General features: G+C 36.2%; 1 protein-coding gene across 2 annotated transcripts in view; it reads right to left on the bottom strand.

Moving 5' to 3' along the window:
• Positions 1-816: 816 nt before the first annotated feature.
• Positions 817-20,035, bottom strand: part of LOC126725126 (uncharacterized) — a 29,006-nt gene continuing 9,787 nt past the window's right edge. Inside the window, exon 7 of one of the 2 annotated variants that reach the window (XM_050429657.1) lies at positions 817-1,087. The gene's annotated coding sequence lies outside the window, so the exon portion shown is untranslated. Of the gene's footprint in view, positions 1,145-20,035 lie in introns of both variants that reach the window. The other variant, XM_050429658.1, reaches the window with a different exon arrangement.

Here is a 20,035-nt window from a genome sequence, read left to right on the forward strand (position 1 = left end):
GATCAATAACATTGTGCCATTCCAACTAAAATTCACCTTTGTCTTTAAAAAATGATACCAAAACCCACCAACATTTTTATCATTATCATTAGTCCAGATGCCATTAATTTGCTTTTGATACCACCCAATTGCATTCATCCAAAGATGATTAGATGAAATAAGCTCCATGCATGCTCAATCCCAAATGTTTTGCAGCGGAACTCTTAAGTTAAAATTTAGGCTAACATTCAATTTAGTCCCTTAATTATCAAATTAACTCCTAAGATTTAAATTATGTCAATGCAATCTCTCATCTTGTCCAAATATATCGTTTAAACATTCAATCGCTATTTAACAAATCATGTTATTGGCTCATTTTGATGAAGTGATGAACTAAATTAAGAAAAATTATATCTTAAGGACTAATTTGAAAATTGAAATAGAAGTCAAGTGACTAAATTGAATTTTAGCCAAAAATTTATATCATATCCTCAGCCCAAAAAACATAAAGGAGATATGTAGCATGCACACTGTAAACTATTCCATCAATATGCTAATGCTAACAAAGTAACATTTACAGGTTTTGCACTTCTTGTCACATAAATGTTCTCCAGGTCCCTATTTATTTCTCTAAGAGAAAAACCAGGTTTAAGGACCTTGTTGGTAAATCAGTAGCCAAACTAGGTATATAATTGATTCCTTGTAAAAAACCAAAATCAGCTGCTTGCAAATTGGATGTCGACGGGCTCATACAAAAATATTGCAATAACATCTTAGAAGGTTGGCATTAGTTAAAGTTGTATTACCCATTCAACTGCAACAAATGCAATTAGTAAATCCAATGAATTTTGGCATGAGTGCAATAACAACACTTCATGTAATATGAGAAATTAAGCGCTTTCTTTAGATAAAATAGTACACAGAAAGTTTGATGCCAAATAAGCAATTTTGCTGGTTACAAACAGGTTCTGGCTCCAAGAGTAAGGCAACAAACTAATATTTTATCTGACCCTCTTCACCAGATGTAAAGACACAAAATGGGGTCTCTTAACATTCCATGTAAGCCTGGCTTCAATGCCATCTTCAAGTACATATACTCCTGGCTGGCCTGGACCAGGAAAGGAAAAAAGTTTGAAGATTAGTGAATTGGAGAACTATTGACCACCTGAAAAAGAAAACATAAGACTGATGGAGTAGAACAGCAATGAGTAATAACACATGCAAATTCTCAGAAATTCCTTAAACATGATCCACCTTCTGGGAACACAGGCAAATTCCATTTAATGTAGTTTTGCAGCTCCTCACAAACATAAACTTTAAATAGATAATGTAGTATTGTACTACGGTAAGTAACAAATAACAACACGGCTTATGAGGATATATGTGCAATGACGTGCATGAAAGCTTTTGTAAGTTAAAACACAATATTAAAAAACCTCCAAAAAAAACCCTTATCACCAGTTACCAAGATTGAAGAAGAGGGTTAACCTGCCACTGAAGCATCTTGATTCGCAAAACATCTACTAATGATTTTCACAATGTCCCAAAAACGGTGTTGGGAAACATTTTCAAGAGTCGCTTCTCTTTACAAACCATATAAAAGGACACTTTCAAAATTTATCCTCTATAATTGTTGACAAAAGAGGAAGAAAAAAAGAAAGATATAATGCAAAAAAAGCCCCATATTTGTTGTGGCAGACACTCAGCTGATCTCCATGATTGCGTAAGCTAGCCATACTTTATCACAAATGGAAGTTTAATCATAACTGCATATTCCAAAAACGGATTTGTTAATATATGCCCCCTAAGGGTATACATTAACCGGACCCATTGATTTTAGTTGAATTACCTAATGCAACAATCATAATTTCATAAGAAACATTCCATATATTCAGTGTCTATACTCTATACCTCCAACTATGACACAAGGACAGCTTAAGGTTCAACAGAACAAGGAAACGGCATCAGGATAGTTTATTAAAAATAAACAAAAGTGTATATAGGGAGTATACAAATAAGAAAAACAGCAAAGCAAAACAAGAAAAGAAAAGGAAAAACATGAGGCCAGCTATAAATCAGGAGAAAATAATGGATACATAAAAATTAGAAACCCGAAAGCGATAGCTACTATATAGGAGTATGTGATGCAGGAAGCACAAGGAAAGATTTATTTTAATTTAATTTTAATTATTTTTAGATTCAATTGTATTTTATTTTAGGTCCTGGTATTTAATTAGTTTTATTAGAATTTCTATTTAAAGTCAAGGGAATTATTGTAATTTAAAAATAAGTAGGGTCTACTATGTGTTGAGGCTCATTTTTGACAAGCCCATTAAGAGAGAGTTTGGATTCGAATTATAAGTGGTTGCGTTTGCGTTTTCTGACTTATTTTTTTTTTTTTTTTTTTTTTTTTTAGCTGCACTATTTGACCAAGTCAACCGTGAACAGTGCACGAATGTACTGTTCACGAACCCGCAAATTCCACTTTTCAGTCACTTTTTCATTAAAAATGGGTCCCACAACACTATTTACACATTTAAAAATTATTTTGCTACAGTGTTTTCAGTTTTCAGTTTTCAGTTTCAGCAAAATAAGTTCTATCCAAACAGACCTTAAGAGAAAAGGCCCAGCAACAAGGGCAGACCAAAGTTAACAAACAAGAAAAAGCCATTGAGCCCAAGTGGCAACAATGAATGGCTCACGGGCTTATAAAGTGGGTCCCGAGGAGGCAAATGGGCTTGAATGGGCCCGGAAAGAGAGAAGAAGCAAACCCATGGGCAGTATGTAGAAAAACAAGAAGGGACCACAGCAGACCCAAAGTAATGTAAGCAAAGAAAGTAAGGGGCTAATGAAAGACCTATCAACCCCAAGGATAAGGTATAAAGTAATTGGGCAAGGGAAACCCAAGAGAGTTAGTAAAGGCCCATGGGAAAGCAGGATTGGAAAAGGGCCGAGGAAGCCCAAGGAAAGCAAATGGGCCAAGGATGCCCAAGAGGGAAATGGGACACAGGAGCTCGCAAACAATGTAAGAAAAGGCCCAATAAATGCACTGAGTCACTGGGAGGGAAATAAACAGTAGGCCTAAAGAGGCCCAGCATGATTTAGTCAAACAACATTACAGCAGGAATAGTAAAGTGGTGCGGCAGGAAAATGCTAACAAGACCACGGAGTGAACACAGAGTAGGCCGGGAGAAGAGAGGCCCATGATCCAACAAGGCCCAACCCCCAAAAGAAGTAAGTCTTAAAGAATGGCAGATTGGAAAACAACCCACGCCATAAGAAGCCAAAAGCACATGGCAGAACGTACAAACCAATCTCTAGATCACGGCAAATGCATAAGCAACAGGCGAAGAAGGTGAAGCACGTGCAAGACCCAGACACCACCAGCCTGTACCCAGCCAATATAGGAAGTGGTGGGTCATGGGTCAGAGGGCATGGTTTGGCGGTGGAAAGAGGGAAAAAAAACCTATTCTGGGATTCTTGCTTAGGCTTTTTTGGAGGAAATGTCCTGCTGGGATGACATGCCACCCAAAAGAAGTAAAGATGAGTTGGAACCACCAGGTGCATACCATGAGGGATAGAGAGAGAGCACACATATTGTAACGGGTAGAAAAGCCACAGCAAACAAACAAACAAAATAGCTTTCTTTGTCTGGCAGAGGGGAGCGGCACAGCCAGCACAAGTAAATAGTGGTGGCTAGACCACTGACGACCCGTAAGTGGTCGGCAAGGACACCTACACTAGACAAAGGTAGTTAAGGGCTAAAACAGTAAATACCAATCACGGCAGGCTCTATAAAGGATCCCTTGCTGTGCACTGAGAAGGGGATTCAAAAAATCACAGTAATAGGAATTTCTAGAAAAAAACATAACCTAGAAGTAAGCATTGAGAAGAAAAGGAAGTAAAACAAAAGAAAAAGAAAACTAAGAAGTAGTAATGAGAGGAAAAGAAAAACAGAGCTTAGAATGGCAGACATGCACCAATAGGTTGATTTCCTCTTCCCTCAATAGCCTTGCTCTCTATAAAAGGCAAAAGATCTGTATTTGGGCATAGACCATTTAGGTCTGTTCTCTCAAAACAATTAATTTCTCATCTGAGATTACTCGTGTTGAGGGAATAGTTGTCCTTTTCTTGGTTTCAATCCTGTGTATTACTTGGCACGGCAGACTAACACTTTGATTTTGCTACCTCTGTTTATCCTTCACTTAGCTTACTCTGTGTACGGAGAGCCTTTTCTTGCTCATTTTTATTTATTGTGGCTAAAAGTAGTGACTATATTCCCTTGTGTTATCCATATTATATTTTCCTGCTATAACTTCTTTATAGCAGCTTTGCTTGCCATGGGCATGTAACCAAAGCCTGGCAGACGTGGTGTAGTTTGTGCACAAGCGGGACCAAGGTGGGTTCCAGTTGGACTGGTCCCAATTCCTTTATCCAGAAAACTCAGGCCTAGTGTAGCAGGAAGCAACCCAACATTACAAACAAGGCCCACCACCTTACACTATGTCAATTGGGATTAGGATTTAGTAGTCCAAATAAGCAAAGTATTGCACTCATATTGAGGGGGTTTATTTTGAATAAAATTTCTTTTGAAATTGTTCTAAGTGGTGGTGCTGACTCCAGCCAACCCTAGGTGCCGATCTGAGAGTTTTTCTTTTGCTTGGTGCTGACTCCAAGAAGGCCTAGTTGATGACTCCTAGCTTCTGTATATTTATCTTCCTATTCTTCAATTTTCCTATTGTATTGTTTTGGTCTGTCTTGCGTTAGTATGTACAAATAAAACAACTGGAGGTATATTCATTGTCTATATTGACTTCTATCCATTATACTAGTAACTAAAAGCTTATAAACCTTATAAAATGAGTAATTTCAAGTGCCCATTTACTTCAATTGAGCAATTTCATCCTGAAAAAGGACCTATATCACTTATTTCTTCTTAGGTGGTTTAGTTGAGGGATAGTCCAATAGTGCCATAGTCACTTGACTTCTACACATTATACTAGTAACTATAAGCCTATGACCTTATAAAATGAGTAATTTCAAGTACCCATGTACTTCAATTGAGTAATTTCATCCTGAAAAGGACCACGCCATCTTATTTCTTCTTGGGTGGTTTGGTTGAGGGTTGGTCCAATAGTGCCATAGTCACTTGACTTCTATCCATTATACTAGTAAATATAAGCCTATTAGCTTATAAATTTGTGGACTTTGCTTATGGCTTATGCCCCTTTGACCCTACTTACCATCAACAACCATGACAAATTGTTGAACAAAACATAAAGCCAGCTAATGTCTTTCGTCTCAATCATAATGGTATGTTTGATTTTGAACCAAACTCCATTTATATTTTGAACAGCATTGTAGGCACTGGCCACTCCTGTTGTGTAAATTATTAGATGGCTTGTGTAGCGCACATGGTTCATCACTTGTGGAACCATCAGGAACAAATTATTATTTTGAATTTTATATTTGATTTTATAATAAATTAGGACTCAGGATGTAGTGGATAACCTTGTGAATCTGCAAATGAATACTTTGACTTTGTCTCAAGAACCTTGTGACTTGGTAGTATTACCTAATTCTACCGTAGTTGCACTTATTATATTAAAAAAAAAAACATTGAAAATTTGGCAAATAATATAGGATAAATTATATTAAATTTTGAGGGAGACAAAGTGAAAATGTGGAAGTAAAGTATCACAATACATGTTTAAGAAAGAATCTGAACATATTTACAAATTAGAAGCATTTGACACTGCTGAAGAATTTAGCAAATGATTGATATAATGATTGGATTGTGTTCAATCTGGATTTTGTTTGCTCGACGTTGGTCATGAATATATGATATATATAAAAAAATTGATAAGAACTTAGGAAAAGCAAGCAAGTATTTACATTTGAAGGAGAATTGAGTCAATTGACCATATGGAACCATCCCTTTTTATTTATTTTTATTTAGTTTAATCTAAGTGATAGAAGAAATTATATTCCACATAATTCATGACCTTCTGGTCTCTACTCTTACGTGATTTTCTCAATGCTTTAAAGAGAGAGTGGATTTATATTTAAAAAAAAAAAAATTCTAGCTGAGGGTCCTAGCCAATGGAATTACTTGACAACAATCACTTATATAAAAAATTTACATATTTTTCAGGTTACAGCTTTGTAGTATTTGACTGCCACTATGACATGTTGATGATTTTAGCAACTTTAGAACTTACCTTTTGTCTAGGATATCTCAGTTCACTGCTCAAATACTATATTCTCTGCCTTTAGAGGGTTATTAATAAATAGTTGTATTTGTTATTTTGTGGGTATCAAAGACTAAATCCACATTGGATTGCTGTACCGTATTTTGATTTTTCACTGCAAGCTGGTTGCATGGTCCCCATTCTCCAATAGACACCTGGGCCGTGGCATAGGTCCTTTTTCTCTAGATTGATAATGAAGCATGCTCATAAACTTTTATATTTCACCTGGATTATTTGGGCCTTTATTCAGTTTGAACATTAGGATTTTTTTTTTTTTGAGGTGTCAAGTTATCGATAATTTGTAATAAAATGGTGTTTCCAGTTAATGGGGAATCATATAAAAATCAATACTAACTTGTTCTATTGTGAAAAAGATAGTATATATAGGTGTAGCATTACTTTTTTTGTTTTTGTTTTTGTTTTTTGGAATGGCATTACTCTAGAATTTATGGAAAAGGAATTCTCATAATTTGTGCTGACCTTCACTTAAATTTGGTTTTGATAAAATGGGGATAACATATCTCTAGCCAAAGAAAGAATGAGGATGGCAAGTCTGCACAACAAGTGGAACAATATTAATCCATTAGAGCAGTTTGATGTTGCAACTAACCAAAAAGGATGGGGTTTTTGGCAGCCAAAAGCCTAAGCCAAAGGAGGGACTTATCTAATTATGGATGAGTTTGCCACATATTTTGGCTAGCCATTACAGTCATCTTCTTTGGCTTCTGGATTTGGTGGACCCTCATACTCAATCCATCACAATAGTGTTACTGCTTCCTAGAACATCTGGCCCTCTTGCTTTAAAAAACATAAGCAAAGGAAATATGCATGCTTGTCCATCCACATGTGGTTAATTTTTCATAATAGGATCATTTGATATTATGGCCTTAGTGGCATGTGCACATGCTTAGTTTTCACTATCAGGATGAAATTAGCTTTTCAATTCATCTACAAATTACAATGTGTGAAATGAAGACGAAGTTTGCTGGTTCAATTAATTGATCATGCTTTCATCATCAACTAGTGTCATAGTCCACTCCAGTAGTTAAGAGTCTTGGACCCTTGGTTTGTGGTAGGTTAGAGTTGAATTTTTGGGGGTGAAAAGTGTAATGTTGGTTGGTTCCACTTGATACCATTGAACATAAATGGGATTGAGATTAGAGTTACTAATCAATCCATTTGAGGGAGCAATACACTTAGGCATTGATTCCTTAATATATATAGGGAGTTATTATGATCACGCTCAAATAGGATCGTCATGATTGATCAATTATTTACCCTTTTAATTAAAAAAAAAAATACTAATCATCCTTCAATTATAAAACTTTTTTTTTTATCTTTTTTTTTTAATTTTTATTTAGAAGAGAGCGCAATTATATGACATTCTATTGGATGAGAGTTTAAGAATGCCAGTCTACCAGAGATAGCTTTGACTTTTGAATTCGGCAAATCCAATGCATGCAACCTTGCAAGATTATGAAAAAATAGATAGTAGGTACCACACCATTAATACTCTGTCTATACGGATTCCCCCCCCCCCCCCCCCCCCCCCCCAAAAATCTAATTGCTCTAATTCTTGCTTTCTTCAAATGTGGTTTTCAAAAACTTTAATTCAAAATATACATGCTCAAAAGTATAGGTCTCCATTGCATAGATCTCAAATAAATTGATGGAAAATAATAAAGAATTAAAAATTTTAATTACTTATTTAAAAAATTCAATTGATAATTTGATACTATATATATTTTGACATAAAGGGATCGTTAAATTGGTATAGGTTTTGATTTTTGGTCCAAAATACAATTTAAAGCCGAAGTGCATCTAAATGAAACAATTTCATTTCTAGTTAGTGCCCAAATGCCCTTTAACTTTTTGCCTATTATATGGTTTTAACTTTTAAAAGATAAATATTCTACTTACTATATGCATGCTTATAAAAAAATAAACAAACAAAAGTAATATTATTTTGAAAATGTGATTCCTTTGAACAAAACTTCATTTGTCTAATGTTACTTTTTGCACTAAACAAACATTTTTTTTTTTGGAGAATACTAAGTATTTTTAACATACACATGGAGAGAGGGGAGAAGATTTTTTTAGAGAAATTTACCGTGGTGTATATCCAAAAGGGCCTTTAAACAAACATTTGGGATGCAGCAGTCTATGAGCTTTTTCTCTACGTTGTCTCCCCCGTGAGCCACAGTGATGAAACCCTAGTGCCCACTTTGTTGGTGGCCCTTCTTTCCCCATAGAGTCTAGTAAACCTCACCCTAGAGATAGAGAATAACAGCAGAATGCTAGTGGCAAAGCTCTTCACCAAGCATAGAGTCAACATAGAAGCCTTATCACGCACACTCCGGAGTATGTGGCGCTTCGTCCAGAATTTCGAGGTTCGCGACCTTGGAGCAAACACAGTGCTGATACTCTTTGAGAGTGAGACCAATCCGCCGAAGATCCTTGCACAGGGACCTTGGTCCTTCGACAAATATCTGATTGGGCTCTACAAACCCAAGGAGGAAGAATTAGTGGACAACGCCACCTTCACCATGGCTTCTTTTTGGATACAATCCACGACCTTCCACTTCGGCTCATGAATTGGGCAAACGCAGAAGCCATCGAGACCACGCTTGGAACACTTGAGCAAGTTGATGTCTCCTCTACTAGTGAGTGTCGAGGCCGATATATTCGGGTCAGGGTAAACATTGACATCTCTAAGCCCCTTTGTCGAGGACGTTTCGTGAATATAGGTGACCTGGACCCACAATGGATCTCCCTCCAATATGAAAGATTGCCTATCTATTGTTACGGATGCGGCTTGCTAAACCATGATGAGCGAGACTGCAAGCTTTTGACTGACAAGATAGGTACATCACACACAGACAATCGGCAATACATGCCCTGGCTACATGCCACCATTGACCAAGCGTTGAAACGCTCACCTACACATAATTCATGCAACACATCCCTAGACGCTATGCACAATGATAACGTCACATCTTCACATTCACTCCCATCATTTACACCACATGACGCTTTCCATGAACATGTACACACCTCCCATAAACATTCCCTCAACCATTCTAACATGTCAGACCCCATGATAACCACAAAAACTTCACTCTCCTCCACCTCAGCACCAAAAAATGACCCAAGACCAAAAATGTGGAAAAGACTACGCTTGGATGTGGAGACAAAAGACCCATGATTTACGTACAAAAGACCTCAAACATAAAAACTACTCTGAAACAACAACTTTGGACAACACCTCTCTTGACAAGAAACTACGCTTGGATGTGGAGACAAAAGCTCTTAGCAAACTTTCTACAGAAAACCTGGGATTGGCAATGTTTGCTATGCAGCACCGCTAGACACAATGAGTATCCTCAGTTGGAATTGCTGGGGGCTTGGGAACCCTCGGACAGTTAACGCTCTTAAACAAGCATGGAATAAAGAAGCTTCCATCTGTGTCTTCCTCATGGAGACAAAACTCATCATTGATCAGTTGAATGCTAAGAAACAAGGTTGGACTTATTACCCGGGCATTATGATCTCCTTTGAAGGCTCAAGTGGCGGTCTTGCACTCCTTTGGAAACCTAATGCAAAGGTATATGTAAAAAACTTTTCTCGTTGGTTTATTGATGCCCATGTTATGTGTGAAACTACAGGTCTGACATGAAAGCTTACTGGCTTCTATGGACAACTTGACACAAGCAAACGTGAAGAAACTCGGACCCTACTTGAATCCTTGGGCCGATCTAACACTCTTCCTTGGCTCTGTGTTAGAGACTATAATGAAATTGTTAAACGCTCAGAGAAACTAGGTGGTGCTTTAAGACCAGCCCGACAGATGGATCGCTTTTGTATAATCATCCACCATTGCCGCTTCCTCAAACTAGGCTATATCAGGTCTCATTTTACCTGGTCAAGAAATTATCCTATGGAAGTCTGCACTCATACTAGGTTAAACTGCACACTAGCTACTGCGGCTTGGTGTTCTCTCTTCCCTGGCACTACTGTTCATCATATCCCAATGTCCTCTTCGGATCACTCCCTGCTCTTTGTCTGCTTCCTTCCCTCCACCGCCAGACCACGTCCTCCTGGCTGGCTATTCCGTTTTGAGGCCATGTGGCTGCGTGACTCTCGCTATACTAAGGTCATCCAAGAAGCATGGCAAGATGGCCTTCTTCAACCTGACAATGCATAAATCACGAACTGCCTTGATAGTTGTCATGATAGGTTGACAACTTGGAACAAGCAAGAATTTGGCCATATGGGAAGACAAATTTCTAGGCTTGAAAAGAAGCTACAATCCCTTAAGTTGAATGTTACCCAGAATGCAGTGGAGATTCAAGAAGTTCATTCCACTCTAAACTGTTGGTTGGATGCTGAAAACACAATGTGGCACCAACGGTCAAGAGCTTAGTGGATCATTGATGGTGATCGCAATACCAACTTCTTCCACCAAAGAGCCTCAAACCAAAGGGACCGAAACTATATTAGAGGCATCTATGACTCCAACGGTGTTTGGCAAGAGGACATCCAAATTATGGAAGGCATTATCCTAGACTACTTCTCCAGCATTTTCACTTCAAATGGGCCCACTAATATCTCTACTACTATTAACGTTGTCCAACCAGTAGTCACTGATGACATGAACAGTTCCTTAACCTAGGTTTTTCAAGCAAATGAGGTACATAGAGCTCTAAAACAGATGCATCCAAAGAAATCACCAAGTCCTAATGGTATGCCCCCTCTTTTCTACCAGTATTTTTGGTCTTTATCTGGTGAGTGTGTTACAACTGCTATTCTTGACTTTTTAAATTTTGGCACCACCCCTCCTAAATTTAATGAGACACATATCACCCTCATCCCAAAGATAAAAAACCCTACCAAGATAACTCAATCCATTAGTTTAATTAATGTCATCTCTAGACTTGCCTCCAAAGTCCTTGCAAACTGACTAAAACGCTTCCTCCCACAAATCATTGGGGAAAACCAAAGTGCCATTATGTCTAACCGTCTCATCACTGACAACGTCTTGATTGCCTTTGAAACAATGCATCACCTAAACCAAAAGACAATTGATCGGGTTAGGGAAATGGCTTTAAAGCTTGATTTGAGTAAGGCTTTTAATAGGGTTGAGTGGGGTTTTTTGGAAAAAATTATGCATAAAATGGGCTTCCATAGTAGATGATGTAACCTCATGATGTAATGTGTTACATCTGTTACCTACTCTATAAAAATTAACGGTACACCTTGAGGCCACATCACCCTTACTAGGGGATTGCGGCAAGGTGACCCCATATCTCCCTTCTTGTTCTTGTTTTTTGTAAAGGGATTTTCAGCTCTACTTCGCAAAGCCACTAGCACTGGTGTTCTTAAAGGCGTCGCTGCCTGCCCACGAGGCCCACGTATCTCACACCTCTTCTTTGCCGATGATAGTATCATCTTTTGTCAAGCAATCCTAGAAGAATGCAGCCACCTTGCACATATCCTTGAGACCTATGAACTTGCTTCAGGACAATAACTAAATAGGGAGAAAACTTCTCTCATTTTTAGTCCAAACACACCACAAGCAATACAGGAGGATATCAAAACTAGGTTTGGGGCGGAGGTAATCAAGCAACACGAGACTTACCTAGGCCTCCCATCCCTTGTTGGCCGCTCTAAGTTGAACATTTTCCATGCACTTAAGGAAAGGCTTGAGAAGAAACTATTGGGTTGGAAGGAAAGAATGTTTTCTCAAGCGGGGAAGGAAATTCTTATTAAAGTAGTGGTACAGGCTATACCCACTTACACTATGAGTCTCTTTAAACTCCCTGACACACTTTGTGATGACTTGACTAGAATAGTTCTTCAGTTTTGGTGGGGACAATCAAATGGAAAAAACAAGATGGCATGGCTTAGTTGGAATAAAATTTGCACTCCGAAACAAGATGGTGGCCTTGGCTTTTGTGACCTACTGGCCTTTAACTTGGCACTTTTGGCCAAACAAGGTTGGCGTTTGCAAACAAACACGCACTCCCTCCTGCATCGTGTCTTCAAAGCATGCTATTTTCCGAATAGCGACTTTCTCCATGCTGAACTAGGTCCAAAGCCATCGCATTCATGGCATAGCATTATGGCAGCATAGAATGTTGTTAAGGAGGGCTGTAGATGGCAGGTTGGAGACGAAGTGTCCATCAACGTGTGGAATGATAGGTGGCTGCCTCATCCGACCACCTTCAAGATCACTTCTCCACCGTGCGTCGTCCTACCCGAAAGCACAACTGTCAGCGCTCTTATAGATGACATGGTGGGTGAATGGAAACATGGCTTGATCAATGAAGCCTTCCTCCCACATGATGCCAACAAAATCCTGAGCATTCCCATCAACAAAAATCAGAATAGAGATCGGCAGGTTTAGGCTTACATGCCTAAAGGAAATTTCACCGTGAACAATGCCTATAAGCTTGCCCTAGCTCTGCACTCACAGAACACCACGAGGGCCCCCTCCACTAGTTGCGATTAGAGCACATTCTGGAAAAAAATTTTGGAGTTTGCATGCTCCAAATAAAATCAAAACCTTCACTTGGCGGGCGTGCCATAATATCCTCCCCACCAAAGAGAATCTCTGTCACCGACAAGTGCTTGATGAGTCCACCTATGAAGCTTGTGGGTTGGCCTCGAAGACTACTGCCCACTTGTTCTGGGAGTGCACAAAAGTAGTTGAACTTTGGGATATCTCAGGCATTTCTTTTGATACGCATGGGGTCTGCTTTCAGGATTTTGCGGATTGGCTATGGTACCTCATCTACAAGCAACATGTTAGGAATGTCCTCCTTGAACTCATTGTCACCATCATGTGGTGAATGTGGTTTAATAGAAACAAAGTGTGTGTGGGCCAGCTAAGACAAACGGCAAGTCAGATTCTCCACAAAGCTCATGGCATGCTTAGTGAGTTCCAGCTTGCACATCATTGCCCACTACAACATAGGGATGCCATGGACTCTCACTGGGTCCCACCGTGGTACAATATCAATGTGGATGCCGTTGTCTTCAACCAGCTCAACTTTGTGGGGGGTGGGTGTTCTAATACAGGACTATGAAGGATCGGTGGTTGCTGCCATGAGCAAACACGTTCCCTTATCGCTGGGTCTGTTGGAAGGAGAGGGAACAGCATTGGATGAGGCTGTCCCTTTTGCATGGGATATTAGGATTAGGGACGTTATCTTTGAGATTGATTCACGGATAGTTTTTGACGCACTTAGTGGAACCATCACTCCCCCAATAGCTATCTCGAACCTCATCGTCAGCATCCAAGACAAGTTGCACTCTTTCAGATCCACTCTTTTCTCCATGTACTATGAAGCGACAACAAACCAGCTCACACTCTGGCAAAATATGCTAAAGGAATTAACAATTTTGTAACTTGGATAGAGGAAAATCCATCCATTATTGAGTCTCTTGTGATTCAAGATGCTATGTATTTCTCTTCACCTTAATAAAGTTGTCATGTTTTCCATCCAAAAAAAAGAAAAAAAAAACATTTGGTTTGAGCTAAAGATTGCCAAATTTCTGGTCTAAGTGCACCCTTGGCCAGTGAATAAACTATACTAGTTAGTCCACAAGTCTCTAACCATATTAATAACAAATTATCAGTGTTAAATACTTAATCAACTTTTGCATTCAATTTCAATTAAAAAAACCTTCTCAAAAAAAATATGCAATTAAAAAAAAAAATTTATGCTTACAATTGTACACGGCAATCAAATGGTCATAAACCATAAACATGATGGTGTTTGCCGCATTATTATATAATAATAACATTAGTGACACATATATAGACCCATACCAAACTAATTAATTATTATTTGTCAACAAAAATGATAGCTAGAAATTTATATTAAACGCCAAGATTGTCTTTTGGGGGACCAACAATTAGTGATTCTTTTGTTCAAACTAAAAAAATATATATATATATTTCTCAAAAAAAAAAAACAAAAAACAAAAAAAAATAAAAAATAAAAAGTGTTTTCCATTGTCATTATCTTCTACTCCACGATTTCTCTTTAAAGTTGTGCATGCATGAACTTTGCTTTAATTAGGATAGTGTGGGGCTAAATTATAATCAGTAATATACTAAAAGTGGGAAAGGCAAAATGTTCTATATATCAGACTCCATTTCGTGTACAGTTTCTCTCTCACCATCTCTTTTGTTTTAATTGATTCCATCAAGTTTTTGCTAGTTTTTCTTCCACTCAACTTAAAAAGGCTCATTAGTATGGCTATGGCAGATTAATTTCTTTGGTTTTACTCAAATGTGTGGTCCAAATTTTGAAATCTCACCTATAGCCCATCTTTTTTTAGTGCAATTTTTTGTTTTTTTTTTTTAATAAAGTAACAGCAAATTTGTAATAAAATATACTTTAGAATCATCATTTTTGTTATCCATGACAAGAAAACGTCTACTTTTTAAAATATGAAATCTCACTTAAGACCCATCTATTTTTAGACCAATCGAAACATTTACAGTAATTTTGAAATTATTCAGTGCATTCGGTGTATTATTCATTCTTCTCACATAAAAGTAAACCCACATGTGAATCCTTAAAACAATATTGCAGTACCCCACCTCCAACACAAGGTTGAAGAATAAGTTGAGCTAAGGGCTTGGCCACCAGAGATTCCAAGTCTTTGTGAAGCAAAGAGGATCCAACTATTCAGCTCTTGGCCCTGATTGGTCCCAATCCAATCCTACACTTTTCGGTACTTTTGTACCTTACAAGAAGAAAGGGGCAAAAAAAGAGTGCATGCCTTTCATTGTCAAACTAGATAATTTTGACCCTTGAAACATTTTTTATTTTTATTTTTTATACTTCTTCTCAATAGTATAAAGGAATTATCCAAGCCAAAATAATTTTTAAAATAAACATGAGTTTTTTGTTTAAAAAAATTTAATTTTTTTTTAATTTATTATTTTTCGAAACTAATTAATTCAGCTGGGCAGTTATCTGTTATGAATATCTTTAAATGAGGTCCATTTAATTGGAGGATGAGTATGACAACTAAACTTATCTATATTGTGTAGAACAAGTGTCTACTTCTATTACTAAACAATCCAATGCTTTTGCTTTCATGCAACATAGTGATAGCTATCCATTTGAAAACCATAGATTTCAGTATTGGTGCTTAGTTATTGGGATTAAATGATAGGCCTTATCATCCTAGCATGCATGAGAGCTTTGTTATTTTCATTTCTTAAAAAAAAAAAAAAAAAAAATCTAAATAGAGAACTAGTTAATTTATTGTGAGAAAATCATTAAAAAATTTTCTTAAAATTCTAATTTGGAAAGGAACATAAGTTTAAATTTGCATAGATAATGTAACATACTAGCATCTTTTTTATTTGAGTAACGTTATAAACACAAACTATAGGGGTGATAGGCCCAAGAGCACATATCTATGTATATATTGGGTTAGTGGCCCAATCTGAGGATATTAGGTAATTTGAGGATGAGTAAACACTTTCATAAGAATCCGTGTTAGTAAGTGAAGAGGTGAAGTATGATTAAAATCATCTAGAGAGCGGTCTGAGGAGGAATGCCTCATCGGCTGAGCAAAGCCGAGGTTAAAGGGTGCGGTCTGCCATCAAGAGTAGCATTCCGGATCATTCCATGGATGAGGATAAGTATCAGGAAGGAACATGATAGAGGAAATCTACGAAATATCTAAAGGAAAGCTGCTACCACCGCATTGAATGCCCTGCAGCTAACTCTCTGGTCGCATTAATGAGGAAATGATACCTAAATAGTAGTTTTCAGCCTTACAGCTACTACTCAAAGACTTCAGGAAGGTGCTGATGGGACAAGAATCAACACCAACAATCTGATCTACACATGGATGGTAGAGATAGAAGGGGAACATAGTATAAAATAGAAGGGAGGCCCTAAGAGAAGGGGATCAGAAAATTGAGAAAGAAACACTGTAGCAATTAGAACTGTATTTGTAACCAACTTCAAGTAATATATACAAGAACTAATCTCCTCGGACTGTGCCGAGGACGATTTTCCTTAGATAAATCTAGTCTACTTTTACTTTATTGTCATCTAGATCCATTATAATTGCCACCCAACTCATTAAAACCTAGTTTTCCAACCCACTTTCTACAAATTTATTGTACTAGGCTCTTTGGGCCTAAATCCTTTTATCATTTAGGCTTAGGATTCAAGTTGCGTCCTTACATAAACTATTTTACAACATTTTTACAAACTGTTGTTGTGACCAACTTATTACTAGTTCTCATCTTGACCCATCACCAACATTATTTTTTTATTTACCAATAATCACTCGCTACATCAATAGTTTGTAAAGTTTTTTTGTAAAAAACTTTGTATCTCTAGCATTTTCCTTTTTATTTTTGATGTTTTTAAACAGAAAATAAACGACATTGATCAAAACAAAAAAATATACATTTTTGCTATCTTAATCTTTTTTTCTTTTCTTTTTTTTGAGAAGAAAAAAGTGACTAAACAATTGAGAATTTGCTATCTTAATCTTATTAAAGGTTCTAATGTCCACAGAGAAAAAAAAAAAGAAGATTTTTTTAAAGGTTGGGATAATGATTCAGAAGTTCATGTCACCCAATTCATTGGATTAGCTCAAAGTCAGGCTGAGTTTTTGAAGCCCAGATATTTGGTAATGCAAAAAATGAGGTGTAGGAAAAGGTTCAGTTCTATCTTCCTTTGTGATTGGATTGCCACATATGAACCAGGGGCCCTTAAAGAAGAGCCATAGCCATAATTCTTTTGCTGGCCCTACATAATCCAATAGAAGAGTCAGCATTGTGTGTTTAGGGTTTTGCTAATCTGAGATTTTTGTTTTGGGTTGTCTTATCCAATTGCCTTATCTATAATTTTCTGTGTATCACACTTTTCTATTAAGGATCTTTGTGGATGTAAGTACTAGAAACCACAAGCATTTGTTTCACACTTTGGATGGTGTTCATAAAGATAATAATGGACTGATTATGGAATTTTTGTCAACTTGAGCAATTATTATACTTTAAATATTCTTTTCAAAAAGTCAGGATAAAAGAAAATAAAGAAGAAATCAAAAAAAGAAAAAGAAAATCAATAAATGAATATTTAAACCTCAAAATTCTACTGTTTTTTTTTTTTTTTTGGGTTGAGTAAAGATAGTAGTTAATTATCATTGCTGAAATTTTGCTAAATCCGAAAGTACATAAGGTTCAATTACATTAGGCACTTGGGCAAACCAAATTGTTGACACCTTCAAGACTTCAGCTAAATGTGCCAAAGCACGAGTTGTACTCAAATTTCTACTTTTATGATAATTCAATAGTTGGAGTTAGAAAATTTGAACTTTGGGTGTTTCTATTAAAAATATGGTGCCAATTAATCGAGTTATAAGACTCTTAGCTACTCAAACAGGGCCGGCCCTTCCACTAGGCCAATTAGGCAATTGCCTAAGGCCCCTAAGTGGAAGGGGGCCCCAAAATTTTTGAAAAGAAGGGATAGTAGGGAAAAAATTTTTGGTTTTAGATGAATCTAAAAAAATCTGGTACATCCTTTTGACCAAAAAACAAAATTTCTGTTGTACCCGTTAAATATTGGTAGCACAAAAAAAAATTTTGGTCTAAATAAAATCAATTGTCCCAAAAATAACATTATTATCCTCTAAACAAACCAAAATTCAACTAGATAAACTACAAATACGGTCTAAGAAATTAACCACAAAACAATCAATAATTAAAACAAATAAAAACCTCAAATCCCTAAAATTTTTACCGTTTCTCTTTCTCATTCTTGCTCTGCTTTTTTCTCTCAACTCTTGCTCTCTGCCAGTCTCATTCTTTCTCTCCACTGTTGCTAGCTGCCTGGCTCAAGCTTCCTCCGATCTAAATCATCCAATCGCATCTAATCTAAAAACTCTTAAGGAGTGAGGACTACTGAGCCGATTGCCTTTTTTTTTTTTTTCGTTGCTATGTTTTGATTCTGCATAATGGGCTTTTGACTTTTGAGGTATAACTTATAAGACTTGGCTTTCTCTATTTTAGATTTGTTAAGACTGGGCTTTATATATTGAGTTATGGCTTGACATTTCACATTTGGGCCTTCAAATTTTTTTTTTTTTTTGGTTATAGGTGTAATAGGATTTGTTTTATGTTTTTTGTGGGAGGGTCTTATTAATAAGACTTGTGTGGCCATCTTGGCATCTTCTTGGCTGGGCTAGGCTTGTACTTTCATTATGGCTATGCTTATTTTATTTTATTTTTTTTAAATTTTAATCTTGTGTTTATATATATATATATATATATATACATATATATACATATATATAGTTAGTTATTGGTAATATAATGAATAAATCTTTATTTATGCAGGTTAAGATTGCTAAAAACTTGTTATTATTTGGTGAAATTACAACAATATTTTTTATATAAATCAAGTTCTATTTCTTATTTGCTCTACACTTGAAAGTTATTTTTTTATTTTAGTCTTTATAAATATATTGTTTGATTAGAAATGTCTACTAGAAAATATGCATCTGGATATGAAAAACTTAAAAAAAGAAAAAAAGAAGAAAAATTAATTGAGTCTCAAAAAGGATCAATAGATAAATTTGTTATTAGTAATAAAAAAAATATAACACAAAATTTAGATGAAAATATCACAAATGTGCAAGAAATTTTACAAAAATTGAAATCACTAGATAATGATAGTTTACAAAAATACTGTCTTAAACTTGAATCTTTTCTCGAACATGATGTTAATTATGATATTGATGGTTTAGATTTATTTTCAGAGTTAAAGGTTTTAAAAGAAATTTTACAAATAAAAGATTACACTCCAATTGACATACTAAATTATACAAAAAGATTAGATTCATTTCCAAATACATGCATTGCTTATAGGATTTTGCATAAAGAAGTTTTTCTAAATTAAAATTAATAAAATCATATCTAAGATCGATAATGTCCTAAGAAAGATTAAGTGGATTATCTATATTATCGATTGAAAAGGAGATATTAGAAGAACTTGAATACAAAAATTTAATTAGCCAATTTGCATCTCAAAAGGCAAGAAAAATAGATTTTAAATGAAATATATTATAATATAAAAACATTAAATAAATATTAATTTAATTAATACATAAGTATAAAAAAGGCTCCATTTTAGTTCTCGCCTGAGGCTCCAAAATATCTAGAGCCGGCCTTGCTCAAAATTCTATTGTGATAACATGCAAACCATAGGCAAAAAACAAAAAAATGGTCAAAACAAAGTTGATGAATCCAACATGCAAACCCTTGGGGTGGACCACTTTCATTTTGTTTGACTGCAAGAGGCAAGAGCATAAGTTTAACAAAAATAGAAAATGCGTCAAGGAAAATATTCTAGTCTTGTTCACTTTAAAGAGTGTATTTGATTTAACTTTGAGCAGCCCTATTTCCATTCCACCCACTCGCATTCTAAAAATATTTACTCAAGTAAAAAATCGTTGCTTGTATAATATCTTGGACAATACCTATTCTGCAAAAGTGAAAACTTATTACACGTGTATACACGTGTTTTATAACTAAAAATGTGAGTTTTTTTAGTGAGTTGAACCCACGTTTTTAGTTATAAAACACGTGTATAACAAACAGTGCTCTTGTGCATAACTAAAAATGTGAGTTTTTTTAGTGAGTTGAACCCATGTTTTTAGTTATAAAACACGTGTGTAACAAATAGTGCTCTTGTGCATAACAATTTGTATAAAACACGTGTGTAACAAACAATGCCCTTGTGCATAACAAATTGGAT

This window comes from Quercus robur, chromosome 5, assembly GCF_932294415.1.
Source record: "Quercus robur chromosome 5, dhQueRobu3.1, whole genome shotgun sequence".
NCBI lineage: Eukaryota > Viridiplantae > Streptophyta > Magnoliopsida > Fagales > Fagaceae > Quercus > Quercus robur.